We start from the raw sequence: 24,425 nt of genomic DNA on the forward strand, positions 1-24,425 counted from the left end.
TTATTGATTAATTTTCAGTGGTAACGAAATCGTAAAAATTGCTCAAACATATAAATGGAAATGCATGCTTCAAAAAAATAAAAATAGATTAAATAGTTTTTTTAATCGTTAAATTACTTAATTGGAAGATTTATTTGTTTCAAAAAAGTGCTGACTATTCATTAATATAAGAAATAAAACAAATCAATTAAATAATAAAATTTCTATTTTTCAAAAAAATTCTGTAACTATTTCACCTTTTCCATCCATGTCATTCGCATATTGAAATATCGCAAGGAACCACCATCAACCGTTTCCGTAGTGTAGTGGTTATCACGTGCGCTTCACACGCGCAAGGTCCCCGGTTCGATCCCGGGCGGAAACATGCACTGTTTTTTTGTTCAGTTGGTCTTAATAATTTTTTAAATATGTATTTGGAGGTTGGTTTATTCATCAAAATAATGCATTCAAATTTTTTTGAACAAGAATTTTTTTTTTTTTAAATTTGTGATGATTATATTTTTTATAAGCTATAAAAGAAAATTCTTCTGTTAATTATTTAGAAATTCTTTAATTCTGAAAATGAAATTATTAATCTTGATTAAAACTAAAATTGTTTATTTTTCATAAAAGAAAATTTGCATCGGGAAATGATTCGTGAAATTTATTAGCTTAATTGTAACAAGAAAGAAAAAACATTAAAAAAACAGATAAAAGAAAAATCTTTTTAATAATATATTTATTCACATTATTTATTGTCGATTATTATATGTCAACATAGTTTAATAATGCTTTAAATATTATAATTAGCAAGATTAAAATAAACAAAATTAATTGAAATTAAAAAAAAATAATTTTTAATAATTTTATTTAAATCAAAAAGTTTATTTCCAAGTTTTTTTATTTAAATCAAAAATGCAAATTTTTTGAAATAATATTTTGTGTTCCTCTTTAAAGCCATGCTACTATATATTTAAATTTGTAGAGTATTAATTCAAAATTTTAAAAATAATTTTGAAACTTTTTTACTTGTTTTTTTACTTAATTTCCTAAGTTAAAAAAATTATAGTTCTTAGTACTTACAAGTATTAGTCTTCATCATATCCAGCAGGAATAACAAAAGCGGCTTCGGCTCTAAATTAATAATGGACTTTGGTCAAATGCAAATAGAAAATCGGGTGCCAAATATACTGATTTTTGACCACCTAATTCACAGTTTTAAAAATCCGAAAATACGCAATCAAAAACAATAAATACAAAATTCAGTAAACTGTAAAATTAAAATGTATTATTATGCAGAGAGATAGATTTTTTTTTTTCAAATGTGATTTATACGAAAACATATTTTGTGATATGCGTGATAGATATTTCACCGTGTGGTTTCAACAACAACGAAAAAAAAAAAAAAAAAAAAAAAAAAAACATGAATTAATACTTAACCTAATAGAAACCTTACATTGCTTTAATGACTTCACAGCACTATCTAAAAGGAGATGTGATTTTATCTACTTTCCGCTAGAGACTATTGAGTCCTCGGTAGTATAGTGGTCAGTATCCCCGCCTGTCACGCGGGAGACCGGGGTTCGATTCCCCGCCGGGGAGGGCTTATTTTCTTTCTTTTTTTAAAAACTAGTTACTCAAACAGTAATGTATGAAAACACAATGTATAAAATAGTAAATGTATGAAGATTTTGAATATTGATATATCAGCTTGATTGCAGAAATCCGTACTTATTCATAGAATGCACATTATGAAAATTCTTCTGTGCGAAAATAATAATAACTAGCCGCCTTTGGCGACCAGCCGGTTCGCCAATCTTAAGGCAAGTTAAAATTTTAAGAATTAAATATTTTATGGAACTCCCATTTTAATTGCTTCTTCATTAAAATATTTTAAAACTTCAAATTTTAATAGCCAAATAATTCACTCAGAATATTATAAAGGCCTTCAGCCATAACGTAATATGTGTCTTTCTAATTTTCTGTTAGCTCCCGTAGAATGTATGCTTTAAATTAAAGTGGAAATGATTAAACTGCAATTAATATAATAATTTTTTTTTTTTTCTGAAACGAAGCATTTTTTTAAAATATGAATACTGAAAACAGATTCGCTGAGTATTTAAACCTTATGGGTTCTAAAGAATATTTTTCTTAATTTATATAATATCTCAAGAAGTTTTCAACAAAATTTTCTCATATTCATCTTGAACAGATCGATTAATTAGCAATGTTTAGTTTTAAATGCATCAAACACTAAAAAAATAAACAGAATCATTTGAAATAATCTGTCGAAAACATATTAAGCCTTCAAAACCAAGTCCGGTATCAGAACAACAGTCAGAACACAATGCGCATGAATTTTCAACGCTAATTATGGTAACGCAAATGCTTGAATTTTCTACTCCAGTTGGGGTAACGCTTTGCAGATTAGAAATTTTTAATTTCCTTTATTCTGTTTTATTTTTATTCAAAAGTACTTCAGAATGAATGTGAAAGATCGATTAAATAGCAATGTTTAATTTTAAATGCATCAAACATTAAGAAAATAAACAGAATCGTTTGAAATAAGCGGCCGAAAATTTTTTAAGCCTATCCTCTTTAGCGTGGGAAAAAAAACAACTGAAGCCTTACTCATTTAGCGGTGGGAAAATGAAAAGATTTTTTTGGCGGGAAAGTTAGTTTTTAATTAATAATTAAAATTCTAGTTAAAAAATTTAAAAAAAAGGACCCCAGGTTCACATTCCCGATCTCCAAGGTATGCATGTGCCAAATTTGGTAGATGTAGGTCGAACGGTCTGGTCTATACAGTGCCAACACACGCACATTGAGCCTAATATAAGTATAGATAATCCTATCTATGAAAGCTGACAAAGAAAGAATTTTTCTAATAAGTTTGTAATCATATATATATGATAGTTTTAATTTACATTTTTCTACTACTTCTGCTAATGTTTTAAGTCCTCAGCTGGAAGTCATTTATCCATTAATTTTTCTGTTTTCCCTCTTTTAAGCAAAGGCGAAAAATACTTTTTGTTTAATATTTTCGTTATGATATGAAGAAAGATTTGATAGCTTTATTTTAAAATTTATATAATGTTATATAGATTGGAATTTCGGTAAACATAAAATTTTGTCTTCTTATATTGTAATAAATATAATATTTTTTTCCATAATTTAAAAACGTAAAATTTTCTCACCGCAATTCTCTACTACTAATAAAGAGGAAGGTGTGTGTTGGTACACTATAGGCTAGATCGCATGACCTACAGCTGCTAAATTTGGCACATATATACTTCGGAGAGTGAGAATGTGCATCTAAGAGCGATTTTTTTAAATTTAAATTTAAGTTAAGCTTAAATTAAAATTTAAGCTGAATTTTTGCCTTTTTTCCTCGATAACTTTCGAAAATATTATTGCATAAATATAAATTTTACACTTTTCCGAAATTTTTTAAAAAATCTTTCAAATGATACCACCGTTATAATCATGCAATTTTTTTTAATTAAAAAAAACTATTTTTAATATTTATTTATTAATTTGCTTAATTTTCAACGACAGCTTACATTGTTGTCCTAAAATTGAAATCTTTCTCATTGTTCCAGCAAGTATTTGATCGTGATTTTTTTCGTTGTTGAAAGTTAAAAAACGGATTCCTTTTAACATCTCTTTAATTTAAAGGATGAATAAATAAGTGGTTTCAATATTGTGAAATTTAGAAGAGAGTTGAAGCTCACATTTACTTTTTAATAGTAACGTGATGTTATATGACCAATTTCCATTCATCTAGTTCATCTACACAATATAATATAATACACAAGACAGTTATAAAAACATGGCTTTAATGCATGTTTAGCAGTTTGATGTAATCATGGACATAAAGTTATATCTAAACTGAAATGAAATATAACCAATATCCCCGGTGAACCAGCTGTTTGCAAAAGACGACTAGTAATGCCGTAAGAGTAAACATGGTAGATGTAAAATTTCCTATTGTTCTATCAATTTAATAAATTTAAAATTATCTTTTACTTTGACAAGAGCGATATTTTCTGCTCTCATAGTAACGTAAAATTGATAATAATATAATTTTTTTTTTCTCCCACACTGTGATAAATGTTATACAGATAAATCAAATTTTCCATTTCTTATATTGAATTAACTTAAAAATTTGGTAAACTGAAAATTTTCTTCTTTAATACTTTAACAAATACAATAGCAGTGAATGAAAAAAAAAAAAGAGTCTGGATCCGCCCACATATCGGTAAGAAAACGGGGGAGGGGGATCTACATCTTCGGAATACTTAGGGAAAATCTTCCCCTTTTGTAGATCTAGCAGGAAAGTTCTGACCAAATAAAACTTATTTAACTTTTGACCTTGTAGGTGCAACAATAAAATTCTATTGTCATGTTCTACGAAAGATTTCTCGTCTAGATGTCTATGTGTGTGTCCTTCCCTTCCGTCCCTTGTTGCACAACGCCGCGTGTGCCGTCCGACCACCCTCAGTCCCAGGTTATTGTGCAATCTGTTTCAGACACGTGGAGTTGAATCTTCCACAGCTACCACCCACAGCCTCACTTGTTCAAAGAATTATCTCATGCAACGACAAAGGGGTAGTTCTATCAGTGGATGATAAAGGGGCGGGGGGAGAAACGATAATTCTTTTTTCTAGTCCAGGTGGAGAGATAGTATCTTCAAGTGATATACATTATCAAGATCCATCTATCAGAAACAAATGTAAAATAAATTTAATCTGACAGTGATAATAAATATATATATATATATATATATATATATATATATATATATATATATATATATATATATATATATATATATATATATATATATATATATATATATATATATATATATATATATATATATATATATATATGTATATGTATATATGTATGTATGTATGTATTTCAGCCCCTTAATATTTGAAATGTTTTATCGATGGATGATTGATTTAACTTTCTCATTCGCCTTGTGTGTGACAATGGTTAACACATTTTAATTCTCCATTGCATTGATTGAAATGTTTTTGGATTTAAAAATGATATTATATAAACACAGTGGGAGTGGTTTCTCAAAATTTTTTTCGAATACGCTATAATAAATATGGCATGCCAGTTATAATTATGAAATTTCAATTTTTGACATGAATTTAGTATTTTTACTGAATATATGGTGTCGGCCTCAGCTAGTTTTTTTGGTGATTAATCCCCGGCCACCCTGGCTAGATAATAGTATCCAAAAATCAAATTTGTGCTTTAGACACGTTTCTAACAACCGATTGAAATAAAAATATGTCACAGAACTATACTTGAAACCACAAAATCTCATACCAAATTTCATATATTTCAGTCACTGCGTTTTTGTGTTATTGCGCTTGCATGTTTCTAAAAATACTAATTGACAGACGGTCACTCCCTTTTTTAGATTTGTCTCAAAATTTGATTGGTGTTCACATTATAGGTGTAAAATTTGTGTACCAAATCTTATCCATTTAGCTCTCTTCGTTTTGTAATTATCGTGTTAACTTATATTCGAATTAACGAACTTCCTCCGAACAGATTTTACTCAAAATTTTATGAAAATCCGCAAAAAAAGATCGCATACCAGTTCAAAGCATTTTTGAGTTATTTTTGTCACAAATAGACAGATAGACATTTTCCAATAAAGTGTATTTCGAATCCAGGAAAATAAAATAAACTTGGAAATTCTTCAAAGTCTCGAACTCGAATTTTTCGACGATTACAATACTTTCTCTCTACTACATATACAAGAAAGTAAAAAATGGAGGGCTGCTTCGAATGCCTTCCTTATCATTTAAATAAGATTCAAAATATTCAGTAGGATTAATTCTAAATTAGTCCTCAAACATCTTACTGCCTTTTTCCGATAAAACTAAATTAGTCAAGATTCTAGAATTGAGAATTAGAGACTTGGTTCAGTGGAAAATTCATAAGATCAAAAAAGTATGGAGCTCATATCATTCATCAGGGTCAAGTATCCTAATATTAGTGTGGCCTGAAATTTCAGAGTATGGGGTACTGATTCAGGTGTAATCTTGGAGATTCATCAAAATCTCGTGTTTGAATTTTCGACGATTACGACAGATTCTCTGAGCAACGTATACGTGAAAATAAAAAATTGAATTTTAATTCGTCATTCATTGTAGTTAATATTCCCGTGTTTCTTGTAGGATATGGAATTTTTATTCAAAATAAAATAATCCTTAAAAAAATTTTTTTAAATTCATTTTAATGTACGTAGGACTGATTACTGTAGTAATTGACAAAATTTATAATTGAATTATTTGTCTTAGATATGATCAAATTTAACTATTGCTCCTTTCATGTTCAACTTTTTAATGAATTTATACTATTCTGAACATTCTAAATGATTTGAATAGAAAAAAATGCAAATAAATTAAATAATGAATCCAGATCTGATAAATAGAAAGCCTAATGATATTCGAAGGTGGAAAAAAAAGTGAGAGGAAGAAGACGATATTGTTTTAAAAGCAAACAGTGTGTCACCTCACCCCTTTAATTATTGCCATGTAAAAAGGATGCTGCATATATTTTTATTTAAATACTTGGACACTGACACGATATACCTCTTCAATATTTATATTCTAAGAATTCGAATAAAAACAATAGAAATGAATTAAATAGCACTCCCAGAGCTGATAAACATATTGCCTAATGACGTTAGAAGGAAAAAAAAAGGGGGGGGGCAATATTGTCTTAAAAATAAAGAGTGTATCACCTAACCCCTCTAATTATTGTTCTTTAGAAAAGATGTTGCTTATTTTTTTTAATTCAAATATTTGACACAGACACCACACATGACTTTTCAATATTTATATTCAAAGAATTTGAATAGAAAAATAATAGAAATAAATTAAATAAGACTACCAGAAGTGGTAAATAGAATACCTAATGGCATTCGAAGAAAAAAAAAGGGAGTAAGGGGGATGCGATATTGTTTTAAAAGTAAACAATGTATCACCTGTTCTCTTCTAATTATTGTGCTTGGGAAAGAAAGCTGCTTTTTTTTAAAAAAAAATTAAATATTTTGACGCAAACACGATATATCTTTTCAATATTTCTCCCTTCTCAACATTTTCTCTTTTATACATTATATGCGGGCAGTTCATATGGAGCAGAGTGATAATGTTTCCCTTGCAAATTTTCCAAGAAATTGCGCCCTTCCTCCTCAAGAAAAAATGCTGTCCTTTCCAAAAAGATTATTATTTATTTTTTAATTTAACCATTATATTTTTTGACATTTTTTGACGCATATCTCCATATTCAGAAATAGAGATATGCGTCACTACAAAATTTTATTCTTTTTGAATATACCCTCTCAATATTTTCGCTTTTACACTTAATATATAAGCGACATTCGCAGAGAAAAAAATTTCTTTACGAATGTAAAAGAAATTGCTACTCCCCTCCCCTTTTCAATATTTCTCCCTTCTCAACATTTTCTCTTTTATACATTATATGCGGGCAGTTCATATGGAGCAGAGTGATAATGTTTCCCTTGCAAATTTTCCAAGAAATTGCGCCCTTCCTCCTCAAGAAAAAATGCTGTCCTTTCCAAAAAGATTATTATTTATTTTTTAATTTAACCATTATATTTTTTGACGCATATCTCCATATTCAGAAATAGAGATATGCGTCACTACAAAATTTTATTCTTTTTGAATATACCCTCTCAATATTTTCGCTTTTACACTTAATATATAAGCGACATTCGCAGAGAAAAAAATTTCTTTGCGAATGTAAAAGAAATTGCTACGCCCCTCCCCTTCTGAAAAAAAGCCTCCTTCAAAAAGATCATTTTTTTTTATTTTTTTATTTAACCTTTCTGAAATAGAAATCTTCAATTTCATTTTAATGAATGACTTACAGTTCTCTTTTACTCTGTATGTAATCAACTCTTCTGAGTAGTAACTTTCTATTACGAGTGCGATAATTTTCAACAGCTGAGTTTCACTTGTAAACTATAAAACAAGATGCGCCCCCGGGTGGGCTCGAACCACCAACCTTTCGGTTAACAGCCGAACCCGCTAGCTGATTGCGCCACGGAGGCTTCAGTACTATATTAGTTTCAGTGAACTTCAATAAGAAAGAAAGAAGAAACAAAGAGTTGGAACTCCACCATTGGCATAAACAACTTTTATAACTTCAAAATTATTAAATATACATTGATTTGCTAATACGTATTCAAAAATTTTCTTAATTTAAAAAGAACTTTAGCACATATGTCTACTAATCTTCTGATCTTTTGCTTATTAGCAATTTCAATTGCTTTATCATGGCGTTTGATATTAAATTAAAGATACAAGATAAAATTGTTAAAAAGTGCATCATTTTTAGGTCAAGTTTCCCATAAGCCGATTTATTAATAATTTCTGCATTAGAGATTGATCAAATTTCTGGTCCAATATTTTTGAAATTCATTTATTTCTTAAAACTATATATATTCACAATAAAGAGGTTAATTATATGCATTTGAATACATATTTTCTAATGTAATTATTGACATATTAATCATAAAATATTAAAAACATTATGTAAGTATCTAATCTAGATTTTTTTGTCCTTCAAAGCTTGTAAACACAGTGAAAATTGGATATTTGAAGTCTTTAATTTGAACATACTACTAATAATATTTTTGTTTGTGCCATTAAATTTTCTATTAAAATACAGTGTTAAAATATGATCTATAATTCAATTAATTTTTGGTAAATATTAATCAAAACTCAAATTTTATAGGGTAAATCGTTGGATTTAGATCCATCAAAGCTGGCACATAGTTTATTTCGTGGGTTGGGTATTAGGTACTGAATTAAAAAAAATCAGATTTTTTTAAAGAATTAATTGAAAGAATTAATTAAAAGAAGAATTAATTAAATTCATGTTCAATTAATTTTTAAGAATTAATTGAAATTTTAACATTTTTCCTCAATATTTTTAGAGCATATTATTGCATAAGAGCTATTTTTTAAACCACTCTAAAGTTCAAAAAATTGGATCTTACTTGATATCAGATTTATTTGTCTCATTTTTTTTCCTCTAATTTTGTAAATTTTTCAAAACATGCGTCTATGCATACACGCGTAACAGTGATATGAAACGCATTTGTTTGTGTCAGCACTTTATCTCTGGTATAATAAAAAGGAAAAAAAAAAAAAAAAATTAAAAGCAATATAAAGATAGACGAAATAATCCTGAAATATTTTCACTACACATTTTTACGAACAAAATGTCCGAATCTCTTTTATTTTATATTTTATGTAACAATGTATTCAATTTTCTAAAAAGCAAATTAATTTTTTATAGTGATTCGATTACATGAACGAGAATCGACTTTTTACTCTACAATTGTTATATTGAAAATGCTCTGTGCTGTTTCTGTCAGCGAAGCTACTTACTTTTGATCACAGTTTTTCTTCATGCGAATTTTTATTATGATTTCATCAGTTTCTAATGAGCTAAGATTCGCTCTAACGCTAAAGATTGTACTCTGAATCTACAAAACATGTGCACAAATTTTCAAAACCGATACAGTATCGCACTGCAAAGCTTTTAGTTTTCTGCGAGATAACATCTTTGAAATACCGTTTCCCGTGAGAACTTCTCCAAGGAAAAGAAAACTGTTTTCTTCTTGTATACACGAATCCCGAGTCACTCAATAGCTTCTTTTAACGAGTAATATTTTCCCGAGATAACCCTATCCCGCAATTGCAATTTTATCTTGAGCCGGCCACACACAAATGCTGCTTGTGAGTCGGCTAATATTAGATTGCGTTTATTTACATCTTTTCTGGTAGCTTCACTTTTTGCCGCCGAAAAGTGAATGTTCTTTGAACTAAATTGGTCAGATGTCATAGATTACATGGAGCACTTGCAATTTTTGATAATATTACGAATTTAAAAATTCTTCCGAGATATCTGTATTTTGAACAAATGCATTATTTGCTTCTTTTTGGATATTTTAACATTTTATTGTAGGAAAGTAAATTCCCTTGAGGTAAACTGAACAGATGTCCCTAATTAATCAGGATAGTTTTTTGATAAATATGTAGCTGGAATATTTGTATTCTAAACCATATGCGTTTATTTTTCTTCTGGTAACTTCACATTTTGCCGCCGAAAAATGGTTGCTCCTTGAACTAGATGAGCCAGATGTAATAAATTAGACGGAGGTTTTCCATTTTTTGATCATGTGCCTTATTTGAAAATCTTTCTATAAATATTTTTATATTAAATACATGCGTTATTTGTTTCCTTTCTTATATTTTCGAATTTTTGCCGTATAAAAGTATATGCTGTTTGAGGAAAATGGAGCAGATATCACGGACCTTCCAATTTTTCAATTTTTTTTTTTTTTACATTATTCATATCCAGGATTTAAAAAGTGTTTCGGATATTCATGTATTTTATATTAAATACGTTTAGTTATTTTTTTTCCTGTTAACTTCACAGTTTGTCACTGAAAAGTAAATGGTCCTTGAATAAAATTCACCGAAATAATTCCTATTTCAGAACGAATCTCGTATTTAAAAAGTAACAAGTGAATATTCATGTTTTGAACAAATGCATTATTTGCTTCTTCTCTTGAATGTATCTTCACATTTTGTTGCCGAGGAGTAAATATTCTTTGAGTTTGAAAGAACAGATGTTATGCATTTCTAGCGAATTTTTTATTTTTATTTTGGTACTAGATTACAGAAATGAAATAGGAATGTTTGTATTCTAAACTAAATTTTATGTACTTCATTCCTGGAAACTTCACATTTTGACGCTGAAACATGAGTGCTTCTTGAACTTAATTGAACAGAGGTGACTAATCAGTCGGTACCAAATTCCAATTTGTGATTCTAGTTCCGATTGTGGAAATATTCCGGGCATGTTTAAGTCTTGGAAAGTAAAAATTCTTTATTTATGTGTAAATAGTTCACAATGAAAAAATTGCAAATTCCTGTAAAAATTGACTTTTAAAGAATCCTGTGTTCCAAATTTGATATACACAAAGTGACCTAATGACCCAAATGACTTGAGGCAACTCATATTTCCTATTCATAGTTCTGAATTGAAAAAATACGCTGAATCGGAAATTAAACTTCCAGCATTGATTCCTTTTCTTTATAACTAAAGGCTAAACTTACTTACCATTGAATATCAAAAAAATGTCATACATACGCAACACGCAACACACACACACACACACACACACACATATATATATATATATATATATATAATGATATCACTTAATCTAATAAAAATCATAATTAATTTCCTAATTTTTCATTTGAAATTAGCCCATATAAACTTTATTTTGAAATGTTCTTTTGTTTCCTGATCTAATTAATTTTACCCACTCTCTATAAAACTCAAAACGCTCCAAGTGGAGAGATAAAAATGTTTAGAACATTTTTTTTAAAACTAACTAAATTTATCTTTCCTAAATCGACACGTGTTTAAGATATCCCTATCAAAATCTCATAGTAAAACCACTGAAGGGAAAAAGTATGGTCTCTTCTGCTCTTGTGCCACGATGTAGATTAACGTAATTCTTACCACTTATTCCTTGTACGTAACGTACGTACGTACGTTCCTTATACGTGCCTCCTATGATAAAATAAATCAAAGTATTAAAATTTTAAATTTTTCTTCTATTCGGTCAAGCAACTGCTCAATATATTTACATATATATCTATAAATTAATCAAAATATCAAATAAATTAAGCAAGCGTTTCGTCCACAATGCGGTGTCTAGATACTCAATCAAATTATAGAATTTTAAATATTTAAAATTTAAGCAATCAGATTAACAATAAATGGAAATATGCCAATGCCAATGATGTGGGGGGTTGTTGGGAAGCGCCTAGGCTCTGTGACCTTTAATCTTTTAAATGGAAATATTAATCTTAAATGATGAAAATTAATTAGGCTTAAATACCTCAAGTCTTACATTTTTTATATCGATTGAAATCACAGCAAATGTCCCAAACAGGTGAAGATTTTCTAATCCGAAAATTAAACAAATTCTTGGGCGGAAGCGGAGGAATGGTGGATTAAACTTTATTTTATGAAGATTCCTTTAAAAATCATGGCAATTATGAATTATAATTGCTATCTTTTACAAATAAACGATACTTTACCCCATTATATAGTGATATTTAAATGCAAACTTATATTTCTCCTATAAAATTATCTCTGAACAATATTGGGAAACTTTAGATATCGCTTCTTACTTATTCAAATTGGCTCAGATTAGTTACCGCATCGAAGCCTCCGTGGCGCAATCGGCTAGCGCGTTCGGCTGTTAACCGAAAGGTTGGTGGTTCGAGCCCACCCGGGGGCGGTTTATTTTTTAAGATAATAATAATAATAATAAAAAAAATCAATTTAGTATTTAAACTGATGATATTCAACAGCGGAATTGTTGTGCCTCTCCAAATTATTAAAAGAAAAGGGGGTGGGAGATAAGGTACTTCTTAGTGGTAATTAATTATAACTTGATGGTGATGAAAATTTGTCAATTTTCTATCTATTTTTGAAATCTGTCTCCACAATTTCCCCAGTAAAATCATCGAGAATAGTTTCATTAATTTTTAGATTATTGATTCGTCTATTTTATTTCATTATTTATATAAAATAAGGTTTTTTTATTTAACTAATTTCAAATTTTCACAAAAAAAAAAGAAAGAAAGAAAAAGAACGTGGAACAATATATATATATATGTAATATTATTTGTTGTGAAGCATGATGTAGTTTGAAGACAATGAAGATACTTTTAATTTAGTGACGGCGTTTTATTTCATTTTGACGAAGCAAGCATATGTACAAGCGACGAGCACACAGGACGACACAGAAAGGAATGAGGGAAGAGCTCTTGGACATTTTATCCCTGGTCTTATATAACCTATGATTTTGATAGGGAAAATATTTCTTTACAGTGCTAATGTATTATGAGATTTCGATAGGGATTTTCATTACAGGCGCCGAGAAGGTAGGGGAAACACAGGAAGATTTAAAAAAAGAATTTGCTTGATCAGCGGTATGTTATCTCTTCACGCGTAGTGTGGGAAAGTTAGATTTTAGCTGATTCAACAATTTAACAAAGCTTCTCTTGAATTAATTAAGTAGAGACAGTGGAATTGGATCACGAAATAAGAGAATATTTTAGAATGAAGTTACTATGGGCTAAATTAAGATGAAGTTATTATGAAAATTAATTAAATTGAAATTAGAGTTAAAATATCATTACATATATATATATATATATATATATATATATATATATATATATATATATATATATATATATATATATAATTTATTTATGAAAAGGAGAAAGAAATGAATTGAAATTTAGATATTCTCTTTATTGAATTTAACACATGTTCCGATCAGTAAAAAAGTCTGAGAGTCTGTTAAAATATTTGTATATAATCAATAAAATATGCATTTATTTGTTAAATTGGGATATAGGGAACCATTGGATGAATCAGCAACATCGTGTAATGAGTTGCCGAATCTTACATGCGACAATTCTAGTATTGCACGATTTTTCATGACATGAGTGTGGCTGCAAAATCCACCATCACTTAAACAATACAACGAAATTTACATAATTTTACTCAATCGCTAAAAATTGCCGCAATCATTCATCCCGACATCACACCTATTCTCGTCCTCGTGACGTCACTCCGGAAACGACGTCACGCGCTCGTGAATGACGCGTGACAATCGTCGCCGCGCCGCCTCACGCGCTCTCTTCCTTTTGTGTCTGGCCGCACGCGAGAATCATCCTGTTATTCAAACCCTTTCTTCTTTCTTTCTTTTTTTGTCGGCCAACTTCCGCGCTCCCTCTTGTTTGCAAAGCGCTCTTTGTCCGCCGCCCGTTCGCGAAAAGAGAGGAGCGTGAGGTTGGTAATGGGCATTGTTTCGGCGCAGACAATCAGTTCGTGACGGTAGCGTGATGAGGGATGAAATCGGAGGAGGATAAAAAAACGTGTGAAGGGATGATGAGGAGGATGATTCACCGGTTTTCCGCATAGCGCGAGACCGATGGACTTTTTGTATTTGTCCAGTTTGACCTCCATTAACGGTCACTTTTGGTAATGAAGTTATTTTGGAAGGTATAGCAATACTCACTCCGCCTTTTATTTTTGATCGGTATAGATGTTATGCTAACAATTATTCTCTCTCTTTTTTTAAAGGTTTTATCTGTTGCTACCTTTGCACCACTATGATTAAGTCATTTATTTCTCTCACGTGGGTTATCTGTTAGGAATCTAACAATCTTGTTAACATTTTTCAAATGGACAATGTACCACCATTTTTTAATTCTACATTCAAACTGGCACTGTAGCTGCATTAAACCACATTCCGATGATTCAAGCGCGCCTTGAGATCGGCGCATTTTGCCCTCTTTCCTCTCTTTTGTGATTTTCTAATGTTCTTTGATGTCTGTTCATTTTACCGTCAATTTGCGGAAAGGTTCGGACCGACGTCCACTATTGGGAGTGGTCCAAGACAGTTGGCAGATTTACGACCTTATCCATAAAGGTCAAAGGCCGTCGGAACGCGGTTTTAGTGTGATCCATTATTAGAGTTTCATTTTCCTCACATTTGCAATCAATTAGGACTCTATTTAGCATGTTAGCAAGTTCAGGACTGGTACGAAAGTTATGCCATTATGAATAATTATTCACTTCCTTTGCATGTGACAATGTAAAGCCTTTTTTTTTTTCTTCTACGTTCAAACTTACGCTGCAACTGTAATAGAGTGATTCGTTATTAGAGTTTTATTTCTCTCACGTTTGTAATCGGTTAGAGATCTAATTATTATGTTTGCATTTTTCCTAAGGATACTGAACCAAAATTTTTGTCTAAGTTTGGGCTGATACAAAAAATGTACCATTATGAATACTTATCCAATCCCTTTGCATGGAACAATATACCACCATTTTCTTCTTCTACATTGAAACTGACACTGTAATTGTACTAGAGTGATTCATTATTAGAGTTTCATTTCTCCAACATTTGCAATCAGTTAGGTCTCTAATTAACATATTAGGATTTTCTCTAATGATACTGCACCAAATTTTTTGTCTAAGTTTGGGCTGATACAAAAAATGTACCATTATGAATACTTATCCAATCCCTTTGCATGGAACAATATACCACCATTTTCTTCTTCTACATTGAAACTGACACTGTAATTGTACTAGAGTGATTCATTATTAGAGTTTCATTTCTCCAACATTTGCAATCAGTTAGGTCTCTAATTAACATATTAGGATTTTCTCTAATGATACTGCACCAAATTTTTTGTCTAAGTTTGGGCTGATACAAAAAATGTACCATTATGAATACTTATCCAATCCCTTTGCATGGAACAATATACCACCATTTTCTTCTTCTACATTGAAACTGACACTGTAATTGTACTAGAGTGATTCATTATTAGAGTTTCATTTCTCCAACATTTGCAATCAGTTAGGTCTCTAATTAACATATTAGGATTTTCTCTAATGATACTGCACCAAATTTTTTGTCTAAGTTCGGGCTGGTACAAAAATTGTGCCATTATGAATACTTATCCAATCCCTTTGCATGGAACAATATACCACCATTTTCTTCTTCTACATTCAAACTGGCACTGTAATTGTACTAGAGTGATTCGTTATTAGTTTCATTTCTCTCACATTTGCAATCGGTTAAGGCTCTAATAAACATGTCAGGATTTTTTCTAATGATACTGCACAAAATTTTTTATCTAAGTTCGGGCTGGTACAAAAATTGTCATTATGAATAGCTATTCACTTCCTTTGCATGGGATAATGTACCATCATTTTCTTCTTCTACATAAAAACTGGCACTGTAGCTGTATAAGTGTGATTCGTTATTAGTTTCATTTCCTTCACATTTGCAATCGGTTAGGACTCTTAATTAGTATGTTAGCAATTTTTCCTATGGATACTATTCCAAATTTTTTGTCTAGGTTCGGGTTAGTACAAAAATTGTACCATTGTGAATAGTTATCTGTGATGGGTTCTTAGCATGGGTAATCTATGAGATCACTACGTTAAACAAAAAGTTAACACGTTTTTTCAATTCTATTGAAATGAGCGCTTCGCTTAGCCAAATAATGAAGTAGCAAAATATTGTTACAAATGTTCTGGACAATGTTCGCTGTGTCACCAAAAAATATGTTTAGTTAGAGAAAAAAAAACATAAAAGAAATCCAGAAATAGGCTTCAAACAAAATGTAATCGAACGAAAAAATAAGCTTACCCATCGCTTAATAGATTATTATTTTGATTTAGTTGCATATAGAAATTAGTCTTCATACTTTCCAAAAGAATTTTTAAAAAAAATGGCTTTCGTATTATCTTATGATTCAAAAAAATTATCTTTTTAACTATATCAAATCCTCTCCATAAATTCTTCCCTTTATTTTAATAACATTTTTAATTTTAGTTTGGCACTCAATATTAACAATGTCCTTAAATATTTTGACGAAATTTAAGTGCATTGATCAAAATAATCATCCACGTGCTGTTAATTCCACAGTAGGAATTTCTCTTCCCTGTTATTTCGCAATATGTGCACTCTTTAATTTGCAGTAAACTGATTTCATTGAATTCATGTGTTTCCGTCGTATCACAAAACAGAATGAAACTTTTTTTAAAAATGCATCCCGTATTAATAATTTAACAGCCTAAAAAGTCAATAATTTGGTCGGACAAGCTGATCGCCAAAGGCGGCTAATATATTCATGTTTCTGCAACAAAAATTATCTGCAGATAATTTGATTACTTCTACTCGAAGTTCATTTGACAGCAGATTTGTTCACACGAAGCCTCCGTGGCGCAATTGGCTAGCGCGTTCGGCTGTTAACCGAAAGGTTGGTGGTTCGAGCCCACCCGGGGGCGCAATTTATTTTAAGAATTGTAGAAAAGTGACTAACAGGTGCGTCGCTGTCCCCGAAAAAAGAGAAATAATAAAGAAAAACATTGAATATTAGAAATGTTAAATAGAAGAAATAAACAACATCCCCTTTAAAAAAATATATTTTGATGATGGTACTCTCCCCTTTCACTTTTATGCCAAAATCATTTGGCAATGCTTTAATAATTATGAAATTAATTATTTATCTTGCATTTTATGATTCAAATACAGTTTAATCTCTATTTGAAGGAACTCAAAATTTCACTCCAAAATTTTGTTTTAAAGAAAATTCGTTCAACAAAAATTTGTAAACTAAATTATAAAAATGTGAAGAGAGGGGAAAAAAAACCATTTGAACTTAATTCATTTGTTTCATTGATTTTTACTCATAACCTCAAATGTGGAAATGTAGCAATTTTTTTTTTTTTTTTGCAAATCCTATTTTTTTTCCCCAATTTTTAAATATATCCCTTAATTCCTTACACATCTCTCTGACAAATTTTATTAAAAGTTTAATAAGAATCTACAAATCAAATAAGAATTTCAAACCAAATTTCATTGCTTTTGCATTGAGCTACATACCAAATTTCATTGCTTTTGCATTGAGCTACATACCAAATTTCATCGCTTTTGCATTGAGTTACATACCAAATTTCATTGCTTTTGCATTGAGCTACATACCAAATTTCATTACATTTGCATTGAGCTACATACCAAATTTCATTGCTTTTGCATTGAGCTACATACCAAATTTCATTGCTTTTGCATTGAGCTACATACCAAATTTCATTGTTTTTACATTGAGCTATATACCAAATTTCATTGCTTTTGTATTGAGCTACATACCAAATTTCATCGCTTTTGCATTGAGTTACATACCAAATTTCATTGCTTTTGCATTGAGCTACATACCAAATTTCATTGCTTTTGCATTGAGCTACATACCAAATTTCATTGTTTTTACATTGAGCTACATACCAAATTTCATTGCTTTTGCATTGAGCTACATACCAAATTTCATTGCTTTTTGAACCAAAAATGTGTTCTTCGGACTTGGGAAAATTTTAAACAATGAAATTGATCATAAACTTAAAATGGAATTTTTTGAGGATTGCTATACTTTCTTCTTGTATACTTTGCATACGAGAAAAAGAAAATTTACTTCAAGGTGTGCAGTGAAAAAAAGCTAGCGAAAAAAAATCTGCCTTGTTTCCGCCCGGGATCGAACCGGGGACCTTGCGCGTGTGAAGCGCACGTGATAACCACTACACTACGGAAACGGACGCTGAGGAGATCGTAAGAAGTTTTCTCATACACTTGTAAAGTGAATCTTATTTTTCTTACCAGTTACAATATACAATGGAATTTACGTAACCTGAAGACGAAACTTTGATAGTAAAAATTAAATTAACTGAAAATTCGAATAGAAAAAAAGAAGTTGAACTAAAAGGACAATAAAGATTATTTCAATAACCAACAATATAAAATAAAATTATTTGCATAAGTAATAAAAACAGAAAGTTGTTGTCATAAAAACAAGATTAATTATTATAATAAAAAAATTTAATAATTAAAAAAATAATTTATTTTAATAAATAAAACTTATACAGCAACTTTAGTACAACTGCAGAATAAGGCTTCAAAATAAACCATATAACTCACATCTAAAGAATTCAAATTGCAAAAGAAGAGAGAAAAAAACTCAAAATTTGTTATTATTATTATTTTTTTAATTTTTATAATTGAATAAATTATATAGATTATAAAGCCACTGAAAAATTAAAAATTATTTGCTACCTGCTGTTAAGGGGGGGGGGGGAAATGCCGTCGTATAAAACTATGGCGTCGACAATAATTCGAAATAAACAAAAAAAAATTTCATTATTTCTAGTTGGAATTCAAATTAACGAAAATGAATGCCAATTACTATATTTTTTTTTAATATCACGTAAACAAGAAATTAAAGGCACCGGAGAAAAATATTATATTTGAAAAATTCAAAAAGGAAACACCTGCATTTCACAAAAATTTGTATTAATTATATTTTGGGGCTTAAAAATTAAAAATCTAGTTCTTCATATTAACAAGATGTCGTTAATGATTTTAGCCATAACCTGTACCAATAATAAAAAATAATGAATGTGTGTGTTATGCTCGCACTCAACAGGCCAAACTGTTTGACATAGAGCATCCAATTTGGCACATAACATTATACTTATACTGTTATATACTGTACAGGTTGAAAACATCTGTTTCAAGGCATTTTTTTTTTCAAAAATTTATATTATAATCTTAATTAATAAAAAATTATATGAGATTTTGGCATTTTTCTGCAATTACTTTTGAAAATATTATTGTGCAAAAATGATTTTGAAACAAATTTAAAATTTAAAAATATATTTTTATTGATATTAATTATATTTTATACTATTGGTTTTTATTAAAAATAAGACATAATTTTAACATAATTTTTTTAATTTAATAATTTTTAATTTTAAATATAATTTTCTTTGCAGCAATGAAATTCAAATTGCTTCATTATTTCACAATTTTCCATTGTTGGAAGCTAGAGAAGAAAGATTCTATTTATTATCTTGGCAGTCCATATCAGGAATATGAAAGCGAATTTAAATTACTACGAAAGATAGCGTGTAATTCAAAAATAGATTACTCCCACTGTTATGCTTTTAATGGCATAGCTATGCCATTCCATTAGGATGATTCGTGCGCACAATAAAGGAACAGGTGTAAAGCTATTAAAATAACACACCTTTAGTGTCATCATAATGTCATGCTTAAAAATATTTTCTTGCGGTAACTATGAACAAGATTAGTATACAACTATGCAAAAGACTTAATTCAAATTAAATATTTCCAAAATTATATTCCAGTTGGTTCCTATAGGTTGTTAATATTTTAATGGGGTAGATTTTATACGTTGCATGTTATTTTTTATCGGCATGCATGATGTTAAAAATTCGTTAAAGTATCAAGATCGTATTATTTTTATCTTATTAATGTTATTAATGTAATAATGCTTTTAGACATATATTCCATGTAAATGGCTTCATGCGACATGTATGATGAAAAAAATAATTCAAAGTAATGGTTCATTATGAAAGGATTTTTCAAAACTTTAATTAGATTTTCAATTAAAAATGAATGAAAATATTAATACATTTCCACAGTAACTTCAGCGTTCATATTATTGCACAAAAAATCACTCATGTATCACTTTAAATTAAGCTTAAATTAGTTTTATGAATATCAATTTTACTTTCCCGTAATTTTTTCTTTAGTAAAAAAAGTTTTTAAGTGTATTTCATAGAAATATATTCATCGTTACAGTTACTATGTTTATACCCCCACCGTTTATACCGTTCCAACGGTATTAAATATATATGCAATATATCGTTGCTATGATTAAGAATAAGTTTTTAAAAATGATATAAAGACAAACGAATAAAACTTAAAAAATTATTATGCTACGATATTGCAGATTAAATTCGGATTCTTTTTTTTAAAAAAATTGAATTGGTTTCCAACGTTTACGTAAAATGAAAATGAACTTCAATGATTCATACTCCTGAATTGGATAGTCATATCACTGACTCTCCGACCCGCCCGAAACCACACAAATAAAGAATATTGAATGACCGGACCACCGCAACCGCAATGTTTACGGGAACTGTGGTTGAGTCCTTAGGGCCATCACCGGCCACGGTACAACTCTTTCCGAAGGAAGTACGTCCCGTCATCAATGGGAGGAGCCAGATCCCCCACCTATTTATGTACCCACCAGGGTGGCGAGATCCAACCACCATACCGGAAGCATCTCATCCTCATTTCGAGGTGCCCCCCCCCCGAGGGTTTCATGAATAGGATAACTAGCAGTCAACAAAACTTCTGGGGCCTATACACAGGGCTGAGTAATTAAATATGCAAACTAGGCAATTTGCCTTAGATTCCCGCAACTTTAGAGTCCCTAAGCCTGGAGATTCTTTCGATTTTTGAAAGTAATTTAATTTTGCGTGTTTATTTAATATTTACGACCGTGAAATCGGTATTATTCATATTAAAATCAAGTATTGTTTAAATTAATTTTGAAACTTTTTTCTGACAACATTTATGATTAATTACCATCTGTAAATGTTATGTTATTTTATAATTCTAAAAACAAATGATTTGGCATCTTAATTATAATTGTACAATCTTTTTATTAAATATGATTTTCGCACTATTAAGAAAAATTTTGTGATTTTTTAAAACTATTTTGGTTAAAATTGCTTTTAAATTTCAGCTGTGCATATTTTTTTATACTCATATATTGAGAACAATGCTTTTAAAAGTGATTTGCATTTAAGCATTTTGTTATTTCATTTTTTCAAACTTTGCTATTTAAAACTACTTATATAAAAATAAAAATTAAAAGTAGATAAAAAAAAATTTGTTTTGAAAATTTTGAAAGGAAAAGGTGACCAGAGATCATCATTTCCTAAAGGCCTCTGGAAAGCTTAATACCCCCCCCCCCCGCCTTCCCAACTAGGTAAAATATAGAGGATTTCCAACTTTGTAAAACAGACTGCTGGACTGGCTGATTAAAAAGTGTTATTGGTCTAATTTCCAAATAAATAAATATGCAAAAAAAAAAAAAAAAATGGTGTATGAGATATTTGAAGAATATTAAAACTCTGTCATGTTTAAATGATCAGGGTCCGATATAATTCATTACTTTCAGCTAGATATTACAGTATTTATAAATAGTATTTGATTAATGTATAAATATGTTAAATGTGTAGAAATATGCGTGTCGAGTAACCGAAGAATCCTCTACATTTATTATAAAAGTGGATATGTGTGTGTCTCTCTCTGTTTGTGTAGGCGCGCTTCAAGCCAGACCGTTTGACCTAGAAGAACTACATTTGATACAGATATGCTTTGAGGGTGGAAATGTGCCTTTCGGAGTGATCTTTTCAAATTTTAATTGATTAAAAATTAATCGAAATTTTGAGTTTTCCCAGTTATTTCAGAAAATATTCCCGCACAAAAATTATTTATACTTTGTTTTAAAATAATATATATGTTTGTAAGCATTATTTTATGTGAAGCAGAATGTAGTGTCGAAGACATAGACGAGACATTTAACATTTTTAAATTCTTTTTAATCCATCGGGAAAGCATAATTATTTACAAGCAGAGACGCGGTCGCCTGTCCGCCACAGCGCAGCACAAAAAGCAGAAGTGGGGAAGAAGAGAGAAATAAATTATCCCTCGTCTTATATAACCTGAGATTTTGATAGGGAAAATATTTCTCCATAGTGCTAATATATTAATAAGATTCTGAAAAGGATTTCTGACGCATGTCAATCACATGTAAAGGAAACACAGGGATTTTTTTAAAAAGAATGTGCTTACTGGACAGTTTTTTCTCCTTTCACGCCGAGCGTGTGAAAGTGTTGGAGTTTAGCCGATTCAGCAATTTTATAAAGCGTCTCTTGAATTATATTAAGTAGAGAAAGGGAAATTGGAACACGAAATAAGAGAATATTTTTAGAATGAAGTTACTATGGGCTATATTAAGATAAAATCTTGGAAATTAATTAAATTGAAATTAAGAGTTTAAAATATCATTACATGTATATATATATATATATATATATATATATATATATATATATATATATATATATATATATATATATATATATATATATATATATATATATATTCGATGATGCCATTTGAGTTGTTGTAAAATTCTTTCGTGTAAATTTAGTAAACTTTTAGACATATATTTAAATATATTTTGCAACAATATTTCCATTGTTTTATATGATATCCAAATCGTTTTCATTGTTTCATCAAATATTTGATCGCGTAAGTTGCTTCCATTGTTGAAAGTTAAGAAGGATTCTGTTTAATATCTATTTAGTTTATAGAAAGAATAAAAAAATCGAATTTACAATACTGTAGTTTACAAGTTAGACTAGAAATGAATGAGACATTTATGCTTTTAATAACGCTGTGATACTATGAAGATGGTCTTTAGTAGAAAAGTTAATGCATTTAATAAATAGATCATATATCAAATAATTAAATTAACACAGCTTTAATGTTTCACAATTTGACAGGATCATGGACATGAAATTAAGTCTAAACAATGCAACTGAACTTAATATGATCCATTTCATTGCCAAACTAGCTGGTCTCCAAAGGCGACTAGTAATAAATAAAAACATTTTTAAAAGTTATTAAAATAAAAAATTAACCTAAAAATCAGTCATCAAAATGGTGATTCGGTTAAATATCTGAAACTAAATTTACCAGTTTGGTAACAGAGGGGGCATTATAATGTTCACCATCTAGACCCTCAAAACGAATAAAGAATCCGCCCCTGTTGCTCATTAATTGTGACACTGTTCTCATAGATATCAATCCAGCCTTAAGTAATAATAATGATGACACCTACGAAAACAATATAAGTAATATGACACATCATTTCCTGTTATTAATCAGGACGAATCAGTGACGAGTGTCATTAACTTCTGACCGAGCGTCTTAACTTTCATTAATTTCCAACGACCACCTGTCTATGGGCATTCTTGGACTTGCCAATTAACTGACTTGAGGTCAGATTGAGGGTAAGCAAATAGATAAATAAGCAAGCCGACAACTGGATTCGATGATTCGAAACCATTTTCGCCCACCAGATACACGTTATTTGTTACAAATTTGTTTTTAGTGTATTTTTTTTTTCCTTCCTTTAATTGACGCAAGACATGCGGGATCTATTTAAAAAAAAATCGGAATTGAATTTTTGTCGGCGAATCGTTTGACAAAGAAATTTAAGTAGTCGAGATGTATAAAATTAATGAAGGAATGTGCTGGTGTTTTTTTTTTTTGTCTGCATTTTGCAAAAAAAGAAAAAAAAAAAGATATATCAGTTTTTTTTTTTAATTAATTTTCCAAGTAACTATGGTATGTCGAAATCCTTTCGCCGCTTAGCGTAACAAATTCCACCATCTGTTTATTTTTTTATCGGACACAAAAAATCTTATTAAGCTTTGACTATGACAATTGTGGACCAGAAATTTCCTGGGTTTTTACATTTGTTTATGATATTTCTTTTTATGTAATCAAAAGTTGCAGTGTTATTTATTGGACTCAAAAAAACTTTATTAAGCTTTGACTTTGATAACTGTGGACCAGAAATTTGCTGGATATTTACGTTTGCTTATGATATATCTCTGATTCATAATGTAACACTTTTTGATATACCCTGTTTCTTAATTCCCATTTAAAATCTTTTCCATGTCGTTATGTGTCTATGTTGCAAATTATTAGATTGGTTCAAAATCGATTACAAAATTTAGTCAGACAAACAAACCGACAGATCAGAAAGCGAGTAGAAAAAAAAAATGTGTTAAAATTCACAAACAATTCTCTGGTGACT

General features: G+C 29.8%; 6 non-coding genes across 6 annotated transcripts; 4 read left to right on the plus strand and 2 right to left on the minus strand.

Annotated features, from left to right (window-relative positions):
- Nucleotides 1–291: 291 nt before the first annotated feature.
- On the plus strand, nucleotides 292–364 carry Trnav-cac (transfer RNA valine (anticodon CAC)). The gene has a single exon. It is a non-coding gene; the product is annotated as a tRNA-Val (tRNA).
- Nucleotides 365–1,509: 1,145 nt separating this feature from the next.
- On the plus strand, nucleotides 1,510–1,581 carry Trnad-guc (transfer RNA aspartic acid (anticodon GUC)). The gene has a single exon. It is a non-coding gene; the product is annotated as a tRNA-Asp (tRNA).
- Nucleotides 1,582–8,015: 6,434 nt separating this feature from the next.
- Trnan-guu (transfer RNA asparagine (anticodon GUU)) lies at nucleotides 8,016–8,089 on the minus strand. The gene has a single exon. It is a non-coding gene; the product is annotated as a tRNA-Asn (tRNA).
- A 4,210-nt stretch (nucleotides 8,090–12,299) lies between these two features.
- Trnan-guu (transfer RNA asparagine (anticodon GUU)) lies at nucleotides 12,300–12,373 on the plus strand. The gene has a single exon. It is a non-coding gene; the product is annotated as a tRNA-Asn (tRNA).
- Nucleotides 12,374–16,882: 4,509 nt separating this feature from the next.
- Trnan-guu (transfer RNA asparagine (anticodon GUU)) lies at nucleotides 16,883–16,956 on the plus strand. Its single transcript has one exon. It is a non-coding gene; the product is annotated as a tRNA-Asn (tRNA).
- Nucleotides 16,957–18,179: 1,223 nt separating this feature from the next.
- On the minus strand, nucleotides 18,180–18,252 carry Trnav-cac (transfer RNA valine (anticodon CAC)). Its single transcript has one exon. It is a non-coding gene; the product is annotated as a tRNA-Val (tRNA).
- Nucleotides 18,253–24,425: the final 6,173 nt, after the last annotated feature.

The sequence above is a fragment of the Argiope bruennichi genome, chromosome 10, assembly GCF_947563725.1.
Source record: "Argiope bruennichi chromosome 10, qqArgBrue1.1, whole genome shotgun sequence".
Taxonomy (NCBI): Eukaryota; Metazoa; Arthropoda; class Arachnida; order Araneae; family Araneidae; genus Argiope; species Argiope bruennichi.